The sequence below is a fragment of the Cydia amplana genome, chromosome 14 (assembly GCF_948474715.1).
Source record: "Cydia amplana chromosome 14, ilCydAmpl1.1, whole genome shotgun sequence".
NCBI lineage: Eukaryota > Metazoa > Arthropoda > Insecta > Lepidoptera > Tortricidae > Cydia > Cydia amplana.
This window is the reverse complement of record NC_086082.1, coordinates 9,852,778-9,866,023: the sequence shown is the minus strand read 5'-3', so window position 1 is coordinate 9,866,023 and position 13,246 is coordinate 9,852,778. Positions and strand designations below refer to the sequence as shown.

General features: G+C 35.3%; 1 protein-coding gene and 1 long non-coding RNA gene across 2 annotated transcripts in view; one reads left to right on the top strand and one right to left on the bottom strand.

Annotated features, from left to right (window-relative positions):
- LOC134654145 (uncharacterized) overlaps nucleotides 1-13,246 on the bottom strand; it is a 299,175-nt gene that overhangs the window by 69,587 nt on the left and 216,342 nt on the right. The gene's annotated exons all lie outside the window — the stretch shown is intronic.
- Nucleotides 12,852-13,246, top strand: part of LOC134654117 (rap1 GTPase-activating protein 1) — a 433,547-nt gene continuing 433,152 nt past the window's right edge. Inside the window, exon 1 of the mRNA XM_063509551.1 lies at nucleotides 12,852-13,078. The gene's annotated coding sequence lies outside the window, so the exon portion shown is untranslated. The remainder of the gene's footprint in view (nucleotides 13,079-13,246) is intronic.

The window sequence follows — 13,246 nt, the reverse complement described above, 5'->3', positions numbered from 1 at the left end:
TTCGGTCTATTGTTAAATGGGATAATTTGGTTCCGTGCCAGGGGTCCGACCCTCAGTTATTGGCATGTCAATGGTAGTGATTGACTTTGGTGGATAAACTGCAGTTGTAGGTAACTGCAATAAAAATAGGAGTGGTCATTTCTCCATACAAACGTACTCGACTGTTTCCTCTGTGGGTTTTGAAGCTAGAGCAATGATTTTTTCAACACAGAATAATATTGTCAATATCTGTGTCGGACCGTTTTGCTTTTTTTTGATATTTTTGATTTTTAAGGCGCTAAAGCCCTATGCCGCAATGAGAGGCGTGGTATTCAAAACTGATATCAATTAGCCAAAAAAGCAAAACGGTCCGACACAGATAATTTCATAATCATTTAGATTTCTAAACTTGGTTACGATTGGTTAAGTTTTGGAGGAGGAAACAGTCGAGTACGAAACCTCGATTTTTGAGATTTTTACGCAGGATTTTTCGCCTTGTCCTTATCGCGCTAGTTTCCGCTAGTAGCCGCTTCCGTTAGCGAGACGGGTATATTTACCTAAAATATTTAAATCTCAGCTCCTGTTTCGTCTTAACCTACCCTAATGGTATCTAAAATGGTGTTAAGAGGTGTGTCCTTAGATATTCATATTTTTACCGTAATGGTGATGGCGCATGGTAATTAGGTATGTCAGAAGACAAAGTCATGTCAATGTTGGTAAATATGGTATCAACAGAAAAAGCATCTAGAGTGATGTTATTTAGAATATTAAACGATGTCATACCTATATGAGTAATAATTTAATAATATGATATCTGAAAAATAAAATTTAATCTTGTTAAGTTAGTTATAAACGACAGAAGCTTCACAAAGTGACGCGAGTCAGGCGCTCAATTTGTCTTGTTTTACGATTAGACATTACAGAGTAGAAAAGGACGACCTCATATGTGTTTAATCCATTAGTACGAAGGTTGTTTGCGATTATCATTAATATCGATGAAGAACTCTGAAGTTGAGAGCAATTCACCAACTTTACCGTGGCAGGAATTCGAAGGTAGTCCAATCATCGACGTAAGTTAGCAGCAGAAATAGCTTTGCAAATAAAATGTTGAAATTGATCTTCTTGATTAATTATTGGTGACAATAGTAACTACTTTATAGTTTGTCTTGAATAGGTGTGGTAGGTAGGCCATAATATGTGTTTGCGCTTGAAAATCCTCATTCGTCAATTCAGGTACATTACAATGTGTGTCACAAACTATATACCACCAACTATGTAGCCTACACCACAGTCCCGATTGTCCCGACACTATGTGATATTATATTATTATAAAAAATAAGCACAGTTAGCTACTACTGCAAACATAATACTGATACAGCCTTTTTTTATAGAATAATAAGTTTTTACTATTGTACCAGAACTATCTCTATTTTGATCGGACTATTAATGTTATATTGGCATTCAATAAATTTAGTGAACATCCAGTCGACAAATACTTTATTTCTTCAGTCAGAATATGGCGATGGCGAAAGTTTATTATTGGTATTAGGATTCTTACATAATTGTATGTCGCCAAAGTCTGACATTTCTGAAAGGAAGGGTTGCGCCTGGGACTTGACCTTACCGAAATAATAAAAATAATCAAATTATTATAGGGCTTATTATGAAACTAATATCAAATCTGGCTTCAATATACCTATCAGACTTGCTAGCATGAATTGCTGTTCTGCGACTTCATACATTTTGCACAACTTTGGAGCCACCCGGCACTATTAGCGTTTTCCAAGCGTCGGCGTCAAAAGAAAGGCGTCGCAGCGCAGTTGCGCCAACTTTGCGTCGAGCAGCAGACATAGAGTTGACTAGACACTCAGGAGACGCTAGTGTGAGATGGCCCAAAACGGGTTACTCCCATGTCCGGGTTTTCGACTTAAAATACGGAGTGACCCGTTTGAATATTATTTAAAAGGTTAGTACGCCCGCCCAGTTTATGTACATATAATGGGGTGCCGTTGTTTCCCATGAAGTTTTAAGTCATAATGTATTGTTTGTCATATTATCATTAGTCATAAAACTGAAACCGTTAACATTTCAGGATTTTCGTTAGGCTATCCTTTAGATAGTTTAGGTTATGTTAGGTTTGTTTTATGGCAATCCTGAAAAGTGACGCGTTTCTGAACCAAATGAATTATGACTAACGAAAATTCGGGCAAACAATACATTATGGCTTAAAACTATTTGAGAAACAATAGAGACCCACATATAATATAGATAAGTTCCATGATAGAATAATACAACCCGAAATATATTTCAAAAGGAGACCCGAGGAATGAAAGAGGTCTAAATTAATCTAACCCCAGCGCGGAGTCGCTTATATTTTATTATTCTTCGAGTTTATTTGACGGCTGCATTAAAATTTATTCGAAAAGGCGAAATGAAAAAATACGGGTCAAGATTTAATTCGAAGGAGCTTGGTTTTTAGCATTGTGATTTAACTGTGTTTCTTAAGATTGAACATTATTTCCTGGGCCAATCAACTATTTCTGGTTGTTATTCTGTCCCATCAGCGAGGAGACAATAGTATAGATTGTTAGAAGAACTGCTGTACCATGTTCTACTAACATGCTCAGTAGATATGTCCCATTATGGATGGGTCTTATAAATACCATAAAATGCAAGTTTGGTTCATTTAAATACGAAATACCTAGAATTTTGACAAGAAAAAGTTGATTAACCCTCCTACATTGTTTCCTATTAACATATTATAGGTCTATAATACCTAAAAACTAACGCTTCAAAAATACCCATATATGTAAATAATACTCAGCTAGAATATGTAGAAAAATACGTCTATTTAGGTAAACAAATAGCTTTCAATAAATCCAGACACATAGATGAAATAAACAGAAGAATAAATTTAACATGGAACAAATTCTGGAGTTATAAAGAAATACTTAAGTCAGACCTCCCAGTCAAGCTCAAGAAAAAGGTTCTAGATTCCTGTATACTTCCATGCCTCTCATACGGCAGCCAAACATGGATTTACAGTAACTACACAACAAATAAGATACAGACATGTCAAAGAGCCATGGAACGAAGTATATTGAATATAAACAGGAGGGACAAGCAACGTAATGCAGACATAAGAAGGACAACAAACGTAATAGACGCCTTACATAACTGTAAAAAACTAAAATGGAAGTGGGCAGGCCATGTGGCACGTATGAGCAAGGACAAATGGGCAAATAAAGTAACTACTTGGCCAGGACCACTCGGTAAACGTACTAAGGGAAAACCGAAAGAGAGGTGGTCAGACGAGATAGATAGAGCGGCTGGAAAGGACTGGATTACAAAGGCAATGGATAGAGATACTTGGAAGGATATGGAGAAGGCCTTTACTCGTAGAGAGGTCCTTATATAAACATTTAAATAAATAAATTATGTATAATTTATTAATCTACATATGTTTTTCGATATAAAAATAAATAAATAATAATAATAAGAAAATAAATTATACTGTAAACTTGCAATATTATAATGTGTAATTGTAAAGTATAGTACCTAATGCATGAAATGAAATAATAATTTAATTAAGAAATGATATGTTTGTTTATTAAGGAATAAAGAGGCTATATTATTATTATTATATAATACCTAAATACTGAGGCGGTTGGTAAGAAGTTTGTATAGTCAGCTGCGGAGAGTGCGAAGTGATTGAAGGCTTGACTGCATTAAGCTGATTTGTGAATTTAAGCAACCAGGCAATCGCTGATAGAAAACGCCAACCGAAACTTAAATAATGTATCGAAATAGTTACCTACGTGACTTTTCATAGCAACTTGGGTACGCCCCCTGGTCTTACATACCAACCGGCCCTTCCCTCTTAATTGACTCTGACATAGACGTTGCTGATGTATAGGTACGTGATTTGAAAAACTGTCAGTTTTTAATTGAAAATAGAAAGCAGTAGCCATAATGATCCATTCATGAAGATTATTCAAAACTATCCCATCATTTATAATGGAGAACAAAAGCCGAATTATTATCAATACCTAACACAATGGATGTGTGAACACGAATAACATGCAATACGAACATGAACATAGGTATACATTTATGTTCTCGCGAATAATGTCTGAATGTAATATTAATTACTGTGTGTAAAATATCGGCAAATTTATGTAGGTAAGTACTAGTAATAGTAATAATGTACCATACTGCGGACCGAAACGTTTCTTAATTGAATTCATGTGTAAGCTTAGGTCGTGTTAGTATTAGCATATTTACATTTCAGAGGGTGCCAGACGGGTTCATAGTTAATTATTAATAATTTAAACGTAACATTGCATGAAGGTTAATAAGGGTTGTCGCTTACGATTAGTCACAATCACAAAGCATACTTATTGTATTGGCGGTGTGCACGACAGGAGTGGCTCCCGTTTTGCGCAAATTTTCATATTAGGTCACACTTGATGTCAATTATTATGAAAACTTGTTCATACGAAAATTTAAATTTTCTCCCTCTCTGATAACGGGTTCCGTGAAAAATTTACAGATTTAATGTAAGTTCTTTTTATAACACATGGATATCCTGTCATTTTCGGATCAGACAGGACGGAATCTTACCAATCAATAAAACTATTGAATTTAAAAGTCAATAATAGCTTTGGCTGCATGAATAGTCAAAAAACTTAAGTAAGATTTAAATTGATACCTAGGTTTAGACTTCAACGAGACCTAAATTAGTTTTCATTACTGTCATAAAAACGATTTCTAGAGAACCGGATCAAAAACACTTCCGATCGTCACTACTCTCATACAATTAATCCTTTCCACGTAACATTAATCGTTTTTATTATTATAATGGACAACCCTGGCGTGCCCCTTATTAGTGTGAATACGATAGAATGAACCTAATACTACAAACAAAAATAAATGATACAACCAAAAAACAGTATTACGTAAATTATTAACCATATTGCCCTTGCAATACGAGTCAATTGGATTGGATATTAGTTTTGCGAGTGCATCAGATATTTGTCCGAATGGCCTATATACGGTGAGTAAAGGTGGTGAAAAGGCTGAAATTTTCCCTCTGTTAAATAATTAATTTATCTGTTGCAAGGGGAAATACACCGCATTTTGTATTTTGTGCTTTATTGCTCTAGTTACAAACTCTATTCTCGATTGAATTGTATTTGACGAAGTTATTTATTAAGCAAATGTCTGGTCATTGTTTGCGATTTGTAGTTAATTGTAAGTACAAGTCTTATTCATAGTAGATAGGCAATATAAAGCTTATTTATGACTTGTTTTAATTAACAAAATTAGTATTTGCCATCAATACTGCAAAAAAGTTATGAAATCTTGACATTGTACATATCGCAAATATAAAAAGTACTTTTTTCTACTCGTCGACCGCAATGCTTGAATTAAGACTTCGTATACCAAAGTAAAATCGCATACTTTTTTCTCTATGGGACCCCAACTCAACTATAATATTTATTTCGATACAGTTTAGTCAACTATAATATTCATTTCGATACCGTTTAGTCAACTATAATGAAATTGACCAATCGAAAGCGCGGAGCAAGTACCAGGGCCTCATGAGTTACGAGAAGGTGTCGTTGACCAACCGGCCGGGGGCGCGGGGCGCGGGGGCCGGGTCGCGTACGAGTATGAATGTATCGCGGCTGCTCGCGCATCTTAGCTGTATACTTTTGGTTTTTTACCTACATAATATGATTCTTCTACTAGTTTTAAGTATTTTTTTTTGTTGACTCGTAGAAAAAGTATACAATAGTGATATAATCAAGCTTTTCAATCTCGTACCTTTACTTAGGCCACTCAGCAAGCTTCGTTGCCTAAACACGGTACTCGACTGAAAAGCTCTCCATTATATCACGATTGTATAAAATACTATTGTCGTGCTTATTTGCATGGCATCTATATGCTTACTTAAGGGGAGGGGCGCGGAGTTTTAAACTGGTTTATGTTTAAAAACTATGAAACTTTCGAAGAAAATAGTGGGGAAGTACTGATAAAATTTTGGTGTAAGAAAACATCTTGCAGAAATTTCCATCCAACGGTAAAGATATCAAGGTTTGGCTAGCGTCAGAAATGTTGCTTATGTAAATATAACATCAATACGATCTAATCAGTCACAGGAGATAATTAAATAAAAATATAAGGACTAAAATCATACCATACCATAGCTGTTTATTTGAAATATTTCGTTTATTAATTGATTTCTTATCGACATATTTAATTTAACTTATTCATATTTGGGTATTTCAATCCAAATACCTGAAAATCTATTCTATTTTCACATCAGCTTAGTCGTAAATCCTAGATTTCAAATTGAATAAATTCATTGTTTCATACCGATATTTTTATGAATAAGGTACCCATTAATTTAATCAAATAAAATTAAAACAACTCCAGTACAAAAGCGATGTTAATTTAATCAAAATGTCGCACCTTTGTTGTATAAAGGAACAAAAGTCTAATTAATAAAAAACATATACCTACTGAAACCACCCTACTCCACGTTGGTGGCAAATATGATATTTTATTGTTTACTTTCACAACAAGAAATCCAATTTTTTAAATTATTTAAATTTCAACTTTATACACCTCAACTTAGAGTTCCTTATACTATCAAACAAGCAGCAATGATAGGAGGTTTTAAAATTACGTTGTCAAAATAAAATTGGAACGCCGTCACTGTCAGTCCATTCATATGTTGCGTGAGTTAGAATGAGATGCCATGCCTTGTGGTGACATAGTAATTGAGACGTTACCACGGTCCGGGTATAAATTGGCGAGTGTAGCGTAAAAACACTGCATGAGGTCATTGAACTGCGTGGGGTGGCGTTATGAAAATTACGTTTGAGTAGGTGTTACACTAGTCAGTCTTTAGTTAGGTACTTATATTATAATACTATAGTTATACAATTTAAAATCTAACATGAATCATTTTAACCGATTCACTGCTAAATACGACAAATTGTTGTCATCTCTACGGACGATTTTTGCTACAAAGCGAGAAATAGCTTCAGCGAGCTACGGCGGCGTAGCGCTACGAGATATCGAGAAGTGACGCGTCACTTGATATCTTTTACTAAAATAAAACCTCCAAGTTATTAAACCCTACCAATAAACATTTAAAATACTCATATATTTATTGATCCCAACTATACATTTAACTTTCCTTTTCCGCGTTCACTACAAACATCCCAGTAACATATCAATCACTCACACGCTTTTATTCACTCACACACATTTCTGTTTGTAGCAAAACTATGATTTGTTGTAGTTTAGGTTGCTTTAGTTTTAGTTTTGGCTTTCTGTGACTTTGTGCAACTGTTACTCTCTCAATTTTTTATTTTTTTTGTTTTTATATTAATTTTATAAAAGACGGTAGTCTATGTCATGTGATTGTTCTATTTTTTTATTATTTTTTTTATTCTGGTTTTTACTTGTATATTAATTTTCTGTTTTCCTTGTTATATAAATAATAATGTTTGTGTTTTTAATATCAATGTAAATTTATTTGTGTCGTTGGCGTACGTGTCGCCGTCAACTTTTTTTAGATTAAGTCAGGTCCCCACAGAAAACCAGCGCCACGGTTTGCCGCGGCATTATGCTGAGTGGGGATCCTATTTTAGCGTCCAAATGTCCTTTATGTCTGCATGCTTTTATTTTTTTCTTTGTGGCGTTAAAATAAATGTATTTCTTCTTCTTCTTCTAGTGAAGTAAGTAGTGATTGTCTAAAGTGATTTGCGCCGTTTTGGATAAGAATTTTGTATGAAAATGTAAAAATCTATTCTGCGAAGATTTGGTATTCACATAAATTACAGCACACTGACATCTTACCAGGATCAAATCCACAACTTCGAGTCCGATTCATTAAATCCATCTCTTAAATTGTCTGGCGTGATAATTGTCTAACAAAGCAATTAGTTATCTGATTGCCGACCATCCTCAGACACGACATCATTGTGTCGTTCGAAAACAGTGACGAACGAAACGTATGGACGCGCAGTTTTGTTGTTCCGACTAATGCATTTATGTTTTTAAGTTTGGCACCTCACCAGTGCTATGTCAAGATGGCATCTTTCTATTCTAGCGTTTTTCAGTAAACTTCTCTGCTTTTGTTTAAAAAATTTATTACAAATGATGATATTTGATTGTATGAATGCAGTTTTTATTATATATATGCTAAATATTTTTCTTAGGAAAATGCACGTAAAGTGCTTTGGGATAACTTCGACTGCGGGATAATTTTAAAAATCGCTAATATCTACTAAACCAGAAGGACATCATACTTTGGCAAAACTTACGCTAGCTTACCCAGGCATTTTGCCTCCTGTTGCTACAGTAGAAATAGCTTCAGTTTAGTAAATACTTGCAAATCAAAATTAGCCCGCATTTGAAGTCATTCCAATGCACATTACCTACTTAATTTTACCGCCCTTACGCGTGTATCTGTTGGCTTTGCTATTGAATGCACATACAATCAATGTCGTTGTCATAACATCGCTGTTTGTTAGCGTTCGTGTTCGGCGAGAGGGAAAACAATGAGGGTGTGCATTCTGTGCATTTTGTTATGCGTGTAATATGCATGCAGCATGTAATTCCGCGTGCACTGACTTTGACACTCGTTAGAAGTTAACAATATATGCAATTAACGTTTTGTTGTCTTATACTATCTTTTACATATAAGTAGATCTGGAAAATTAAAATAATGAAAGAAGTAAGGTCGATATGAAGGAAAAAAAATACTAGTAAACCCTTTTGGAAAAATGTGTTTTTAGTTTAGGCTTAGGTATTGGCATTATGCGAGATACCTACATCAGTTCAGAAATCTTCCTTTATTTTATTATATTGTGGAATTACTTCACCAACAAAAAACTCTTCAAACTTCTTCAAATTTCTTTGTAGTTTTATATGTATGTAATATTGTTGCAATAAAGAATATTTACTTACTTACTTCATGAGAAACGTGAAAGCTCAAACAGCTTTTATGTTTGGCGAGAACATAACCACATACTCATACTTACATATACCATGCGTCATAGATAAGGAATCTTCCTCGAGATCTTAATTGAGAACTATCATGCTCTCGACAGCTGACTTGCAACGGGGATTGGGGTCAGTCCGTGTGAAACCTTATAACTGAAACAGCTGTTAAGTTCGATTAGAACACTTGTCTTATGCACTTCTAAACCTTCTACTACAAGATATGTTAAATGCCGGTCATTAATTATAACATCATCTATTTTTAAATTCTACAAAAAAGTTTAAAAATAATCTTTATAATACCAAAAAAATGGTATTTGTAGGTGATAAAAGTGTTCTTGCTACTACTGTCCTTGCCGGTCATTAATTATAACAATCATCTATTTTGAAATTCACCAAAAAAGGTTAAAAATAATCTTTATAATACCAAAAAAATGGTGTTTGTAGGTGATACAAGTTTTGTTGCTACTGTCCTTAGTTGAACGTGTTGCCTCCCTGTCACGCTTACGTACGAATTTTCAAGTGCGATAGAGAGGCAACACTTCGAACGTGGTTCGCGGTAGGCCCTCAGCTGTTGATATTTATGTATTACCACCCGAAGATTCTGGGATATCTGCACAGACTCCACCAGGTGCTGCATAGATAATACCGAAAAGTAATGATTACTTCGTGTTTTATAATAAAATTCTTTATGTAAGTAAACATTAACTCGGTTAAAGCATAATTCTGATATCAAACTAATCGTGTCAGCTATTCTGATGTCGAGTGATCCTTCAATCTTCAAGGGGCCTTACAAAAATCAAAACCTCACCTTCATCTATCAACGTTCCTAAGAAAACTTGAAGAACAATCATGTCAGTTACAGGGATCTATTGTCATCTAAAAATCCGTTTGGAGTTGTTTAACACAGCTTGACATAAACAGCTTATCCAGTGATTTCAAAAAGTGTTAAGTTCGCCTTCGAGGTTTCCTATTCACTAGGGATTTGCCGAGACTGACTAGTATTCGGGCTCAATTGTAGTAGATTATTAGTCGGCGACTATTTAGTCGGCAAAATAGGCCGATGTCGAAGTGACAGAAAATCATGACAAAAAGAAATTTATAAACAGCTAATACTTACCAAATGCTTTATACCTATTTTACTCAAATATCTATTTAGGGTACATACGAAAACTTTTGCTCATATTATTGATGTTGTAAGCGAAAAGTGTTTCCGTTTCAGTTGGGCAGAAATGTTTTCATTTGACCGGGTTCAGGAAGAAAATTAGGCTAAGGAGTTCATTTTATAATGTCCACATGTAGGTAAAAGCATAAAAAAAGTTTTTGGTACCCTTTTGTTCACTCTTCTAGACTCTTCTACTTAATTAGGTACCCACTGGCTCAGTAGTTAGGGCAGCATTTAAATGATCCAAGAGTTTGTTGTAGGTAAAGTGAGATGCGAAATTGCATGGAGAAATTATGAATGAATTCATTGTAAATTCGCCATGCACTTTTACGGCTGATGGTACTGTCGACATCAAAGATATGTTTACACTTTTGCATAAAAAGTGGTTCCTCTGTTTATTGTAGTTGTGAATATCGGGCCGTAAGGCTTCGTACATCATGAGACCAATTCAACTAACATTATAATGTCAAAATGATCTCATTTTGTTACCATTCGCGCGCGCATTGGGCTGGTACTTGTTCGTACATAGGTATTGTTGTATTGGCGCGAACGAGACGCTTGGGCGAGATAAAACAAAATGACATCCATTCGTTTTAACAGTATATGTTCAAACAGGCCTCTTTGACCCTATTGTCAGTCAGCTGAAGGGAGCGTGATAGATGTCAATGAGGATCGCGGAAGATTCCTTTATAAGCCTCCGATTGATGTTAGATTGGAAGTGTGTTTGCTTTCAGCGGGTCTAGCCAACTGACAATCTTTTATAGAAAACTCCAAACAAAACTTAAATTATGTTTAGAAATGATCACGGCCGTTTTCGGTGCGTCTGTCATCCCGATACATTTTTACTTATTTTCGATCCACGGTTTTCTATAGGTAAAGTACTTAATATATGTTTCATTATTGTCACTAAATATGTAGGTACCACATGCTGGCCATATTTTAACACAGTTTATGAATGATTTACAGTGGTTTGATTGTGAAATCAAAACTTTCTGCAATCAAATCGCTTGGTGTTGTACTGATTTTTCACTGCCAAGCCAGGAAGGGCCTAGTGGTAGCAGGTGCGCTCTCTGGACCCGAAAAGCTCCCATTACCCACTTTATTTCCTTGGGAATGCCTAAAGATATACAATAAATAGAGATCTCATGTATCAAATGTGTTATGTGTTATCCTATTTTGTACTTTGAGACCTCTATGGCCATAGAAGAAATAGTCTTGCCATTCATGTCAATGTCATTCAATAAAATAACGTAAATATTTACATATGTTATTATTAATATGAATAATGAATACATAAAATTGGCGACGATGACGGAGGAATTAGAACGCTTTACGCGCTTGCGGGCATCGGTACGTGGTCAACATACAAAATTAGACCAACAACTACAACAATTACACATTACATCGGACTTCGAAATGTGTCAACGGCTTACAAGCCTTGAAAATTACGAAAAAAAGTTTGACAACATCCAGAATGAAATAGAGTTACGAACAGAAAATATAGAGACCAAAATCGAGCAACGCCACGCGACAGAGGAAAGTATTTTGCAATTAAAATTAAAGTTATCCACGTAATAAAATAAACATCACTTTTTAACACCGCTCGATTGAATAGAGACAGGCACAATCACTGTCACGCTGCCAATTAAATAAGTATGACCGTCCGTGATGAACGATATATTATTAATTATGTGACGACACTGAGGTATTTTATTAGATGGACAGTATTTAATACCTACTAAACTCCAGATACTTACATAAAGTGTATAATTGAAGGAAGAATAGAAAAAAAGAGGCAGAGGAAGACCGAGACGTGCGTTTTTGGACCAGGCCAAAGAGAAAATCAACGTAGTGACGTATCAGGAATCAGGAGCTCAAAACAGTGGCAGAGAGAAGAATAGAATGGCGGTTACTCCACCGACAAGAGCCAGGCTCTTATATAAGAATTATGATGATGATACTCCAGATAAAATTATTTATTTATTTCCCCTTATTAACAAAAAAAATATACTTTAGTTAAACAAACCAGATACTTGTACTAGATGAAGTCTTGTTATTGTCTTTCGTCACGATCCTGCAAGAAGAATATTAAAATAAAAGTAAAGTAAGTAAGTAGTCCTGCATGTACAATATTAAATTAAAAGTACTTAATAAAAGTAATACAGAGTAATATCATACTTGACGTATGCATGTTTTGATGTTGTGTGGTCTACTAAGACCTACATGTCTGAGGTGATGCCAAAAGCAAAAGTACCTACGTAATCAATCTCTTTTTTCAGCTCCTATGGGAACGATGCCCTTTGCTGAGAATAAAGGTCGATTCATTAGTTTGCAGCCCGTCAAGCATTACAGTGGCAAAGTGTTTCTAATCTTTTATACTGTTATCCTTTTTTCGGAAATACCTATCCTTTTTCCAAAGCCATTCCAATGCAAAGTAGTGTTTTTTTTTTCAATTCATTAAATGCTTCAATATATACACTTAGTTGTACTTAGTACTCTTTTGTTCTTCAGCACAATACCGCTATTGCAATAACCTCGCAGCGGCAATTAATACTCGAATGATTTCCTCAGCCCGAGAAGACGTTACTTAGTATTACCGTATATGCGTAGTGACGAAAGCGTTTTCCACACTTCGTTGGCTACGGTGCGAACGATTTTCTTCACCACGCTGTGTCAGTAGCTAGCGGACTGTGGATGTGAGCGCACGCCGCGCCGTCGCACGATCTGTACGAGATCGCGAAACATAAACAAACTGAAAGATGAATCAAAACATGAACGTAGCTAAACAATAACGTGATCTCGGATATTTATTTTGTTTTTAAACTATTGTGTCATTTGTTTTCGTTAGTGATTAGTGTCTGTGACTTAGGACTAGTGGCAATTATTGCCGGTCGTTGACTTCCAGTTTTTCAGGTAGGCAGTTGCATTAAAATTGTCGGCTATGTCTTCCTCGTGTGTATGTGATTCGTTAAAATAGTTTGTATTTGAGGTTTCCGACAGACGGGTATTTGGCTGAAATATGATTCTGTACACGCAACAGGTTGTTGCGGAATTCGTATTAAAACTGTTTTGATTTTTTGT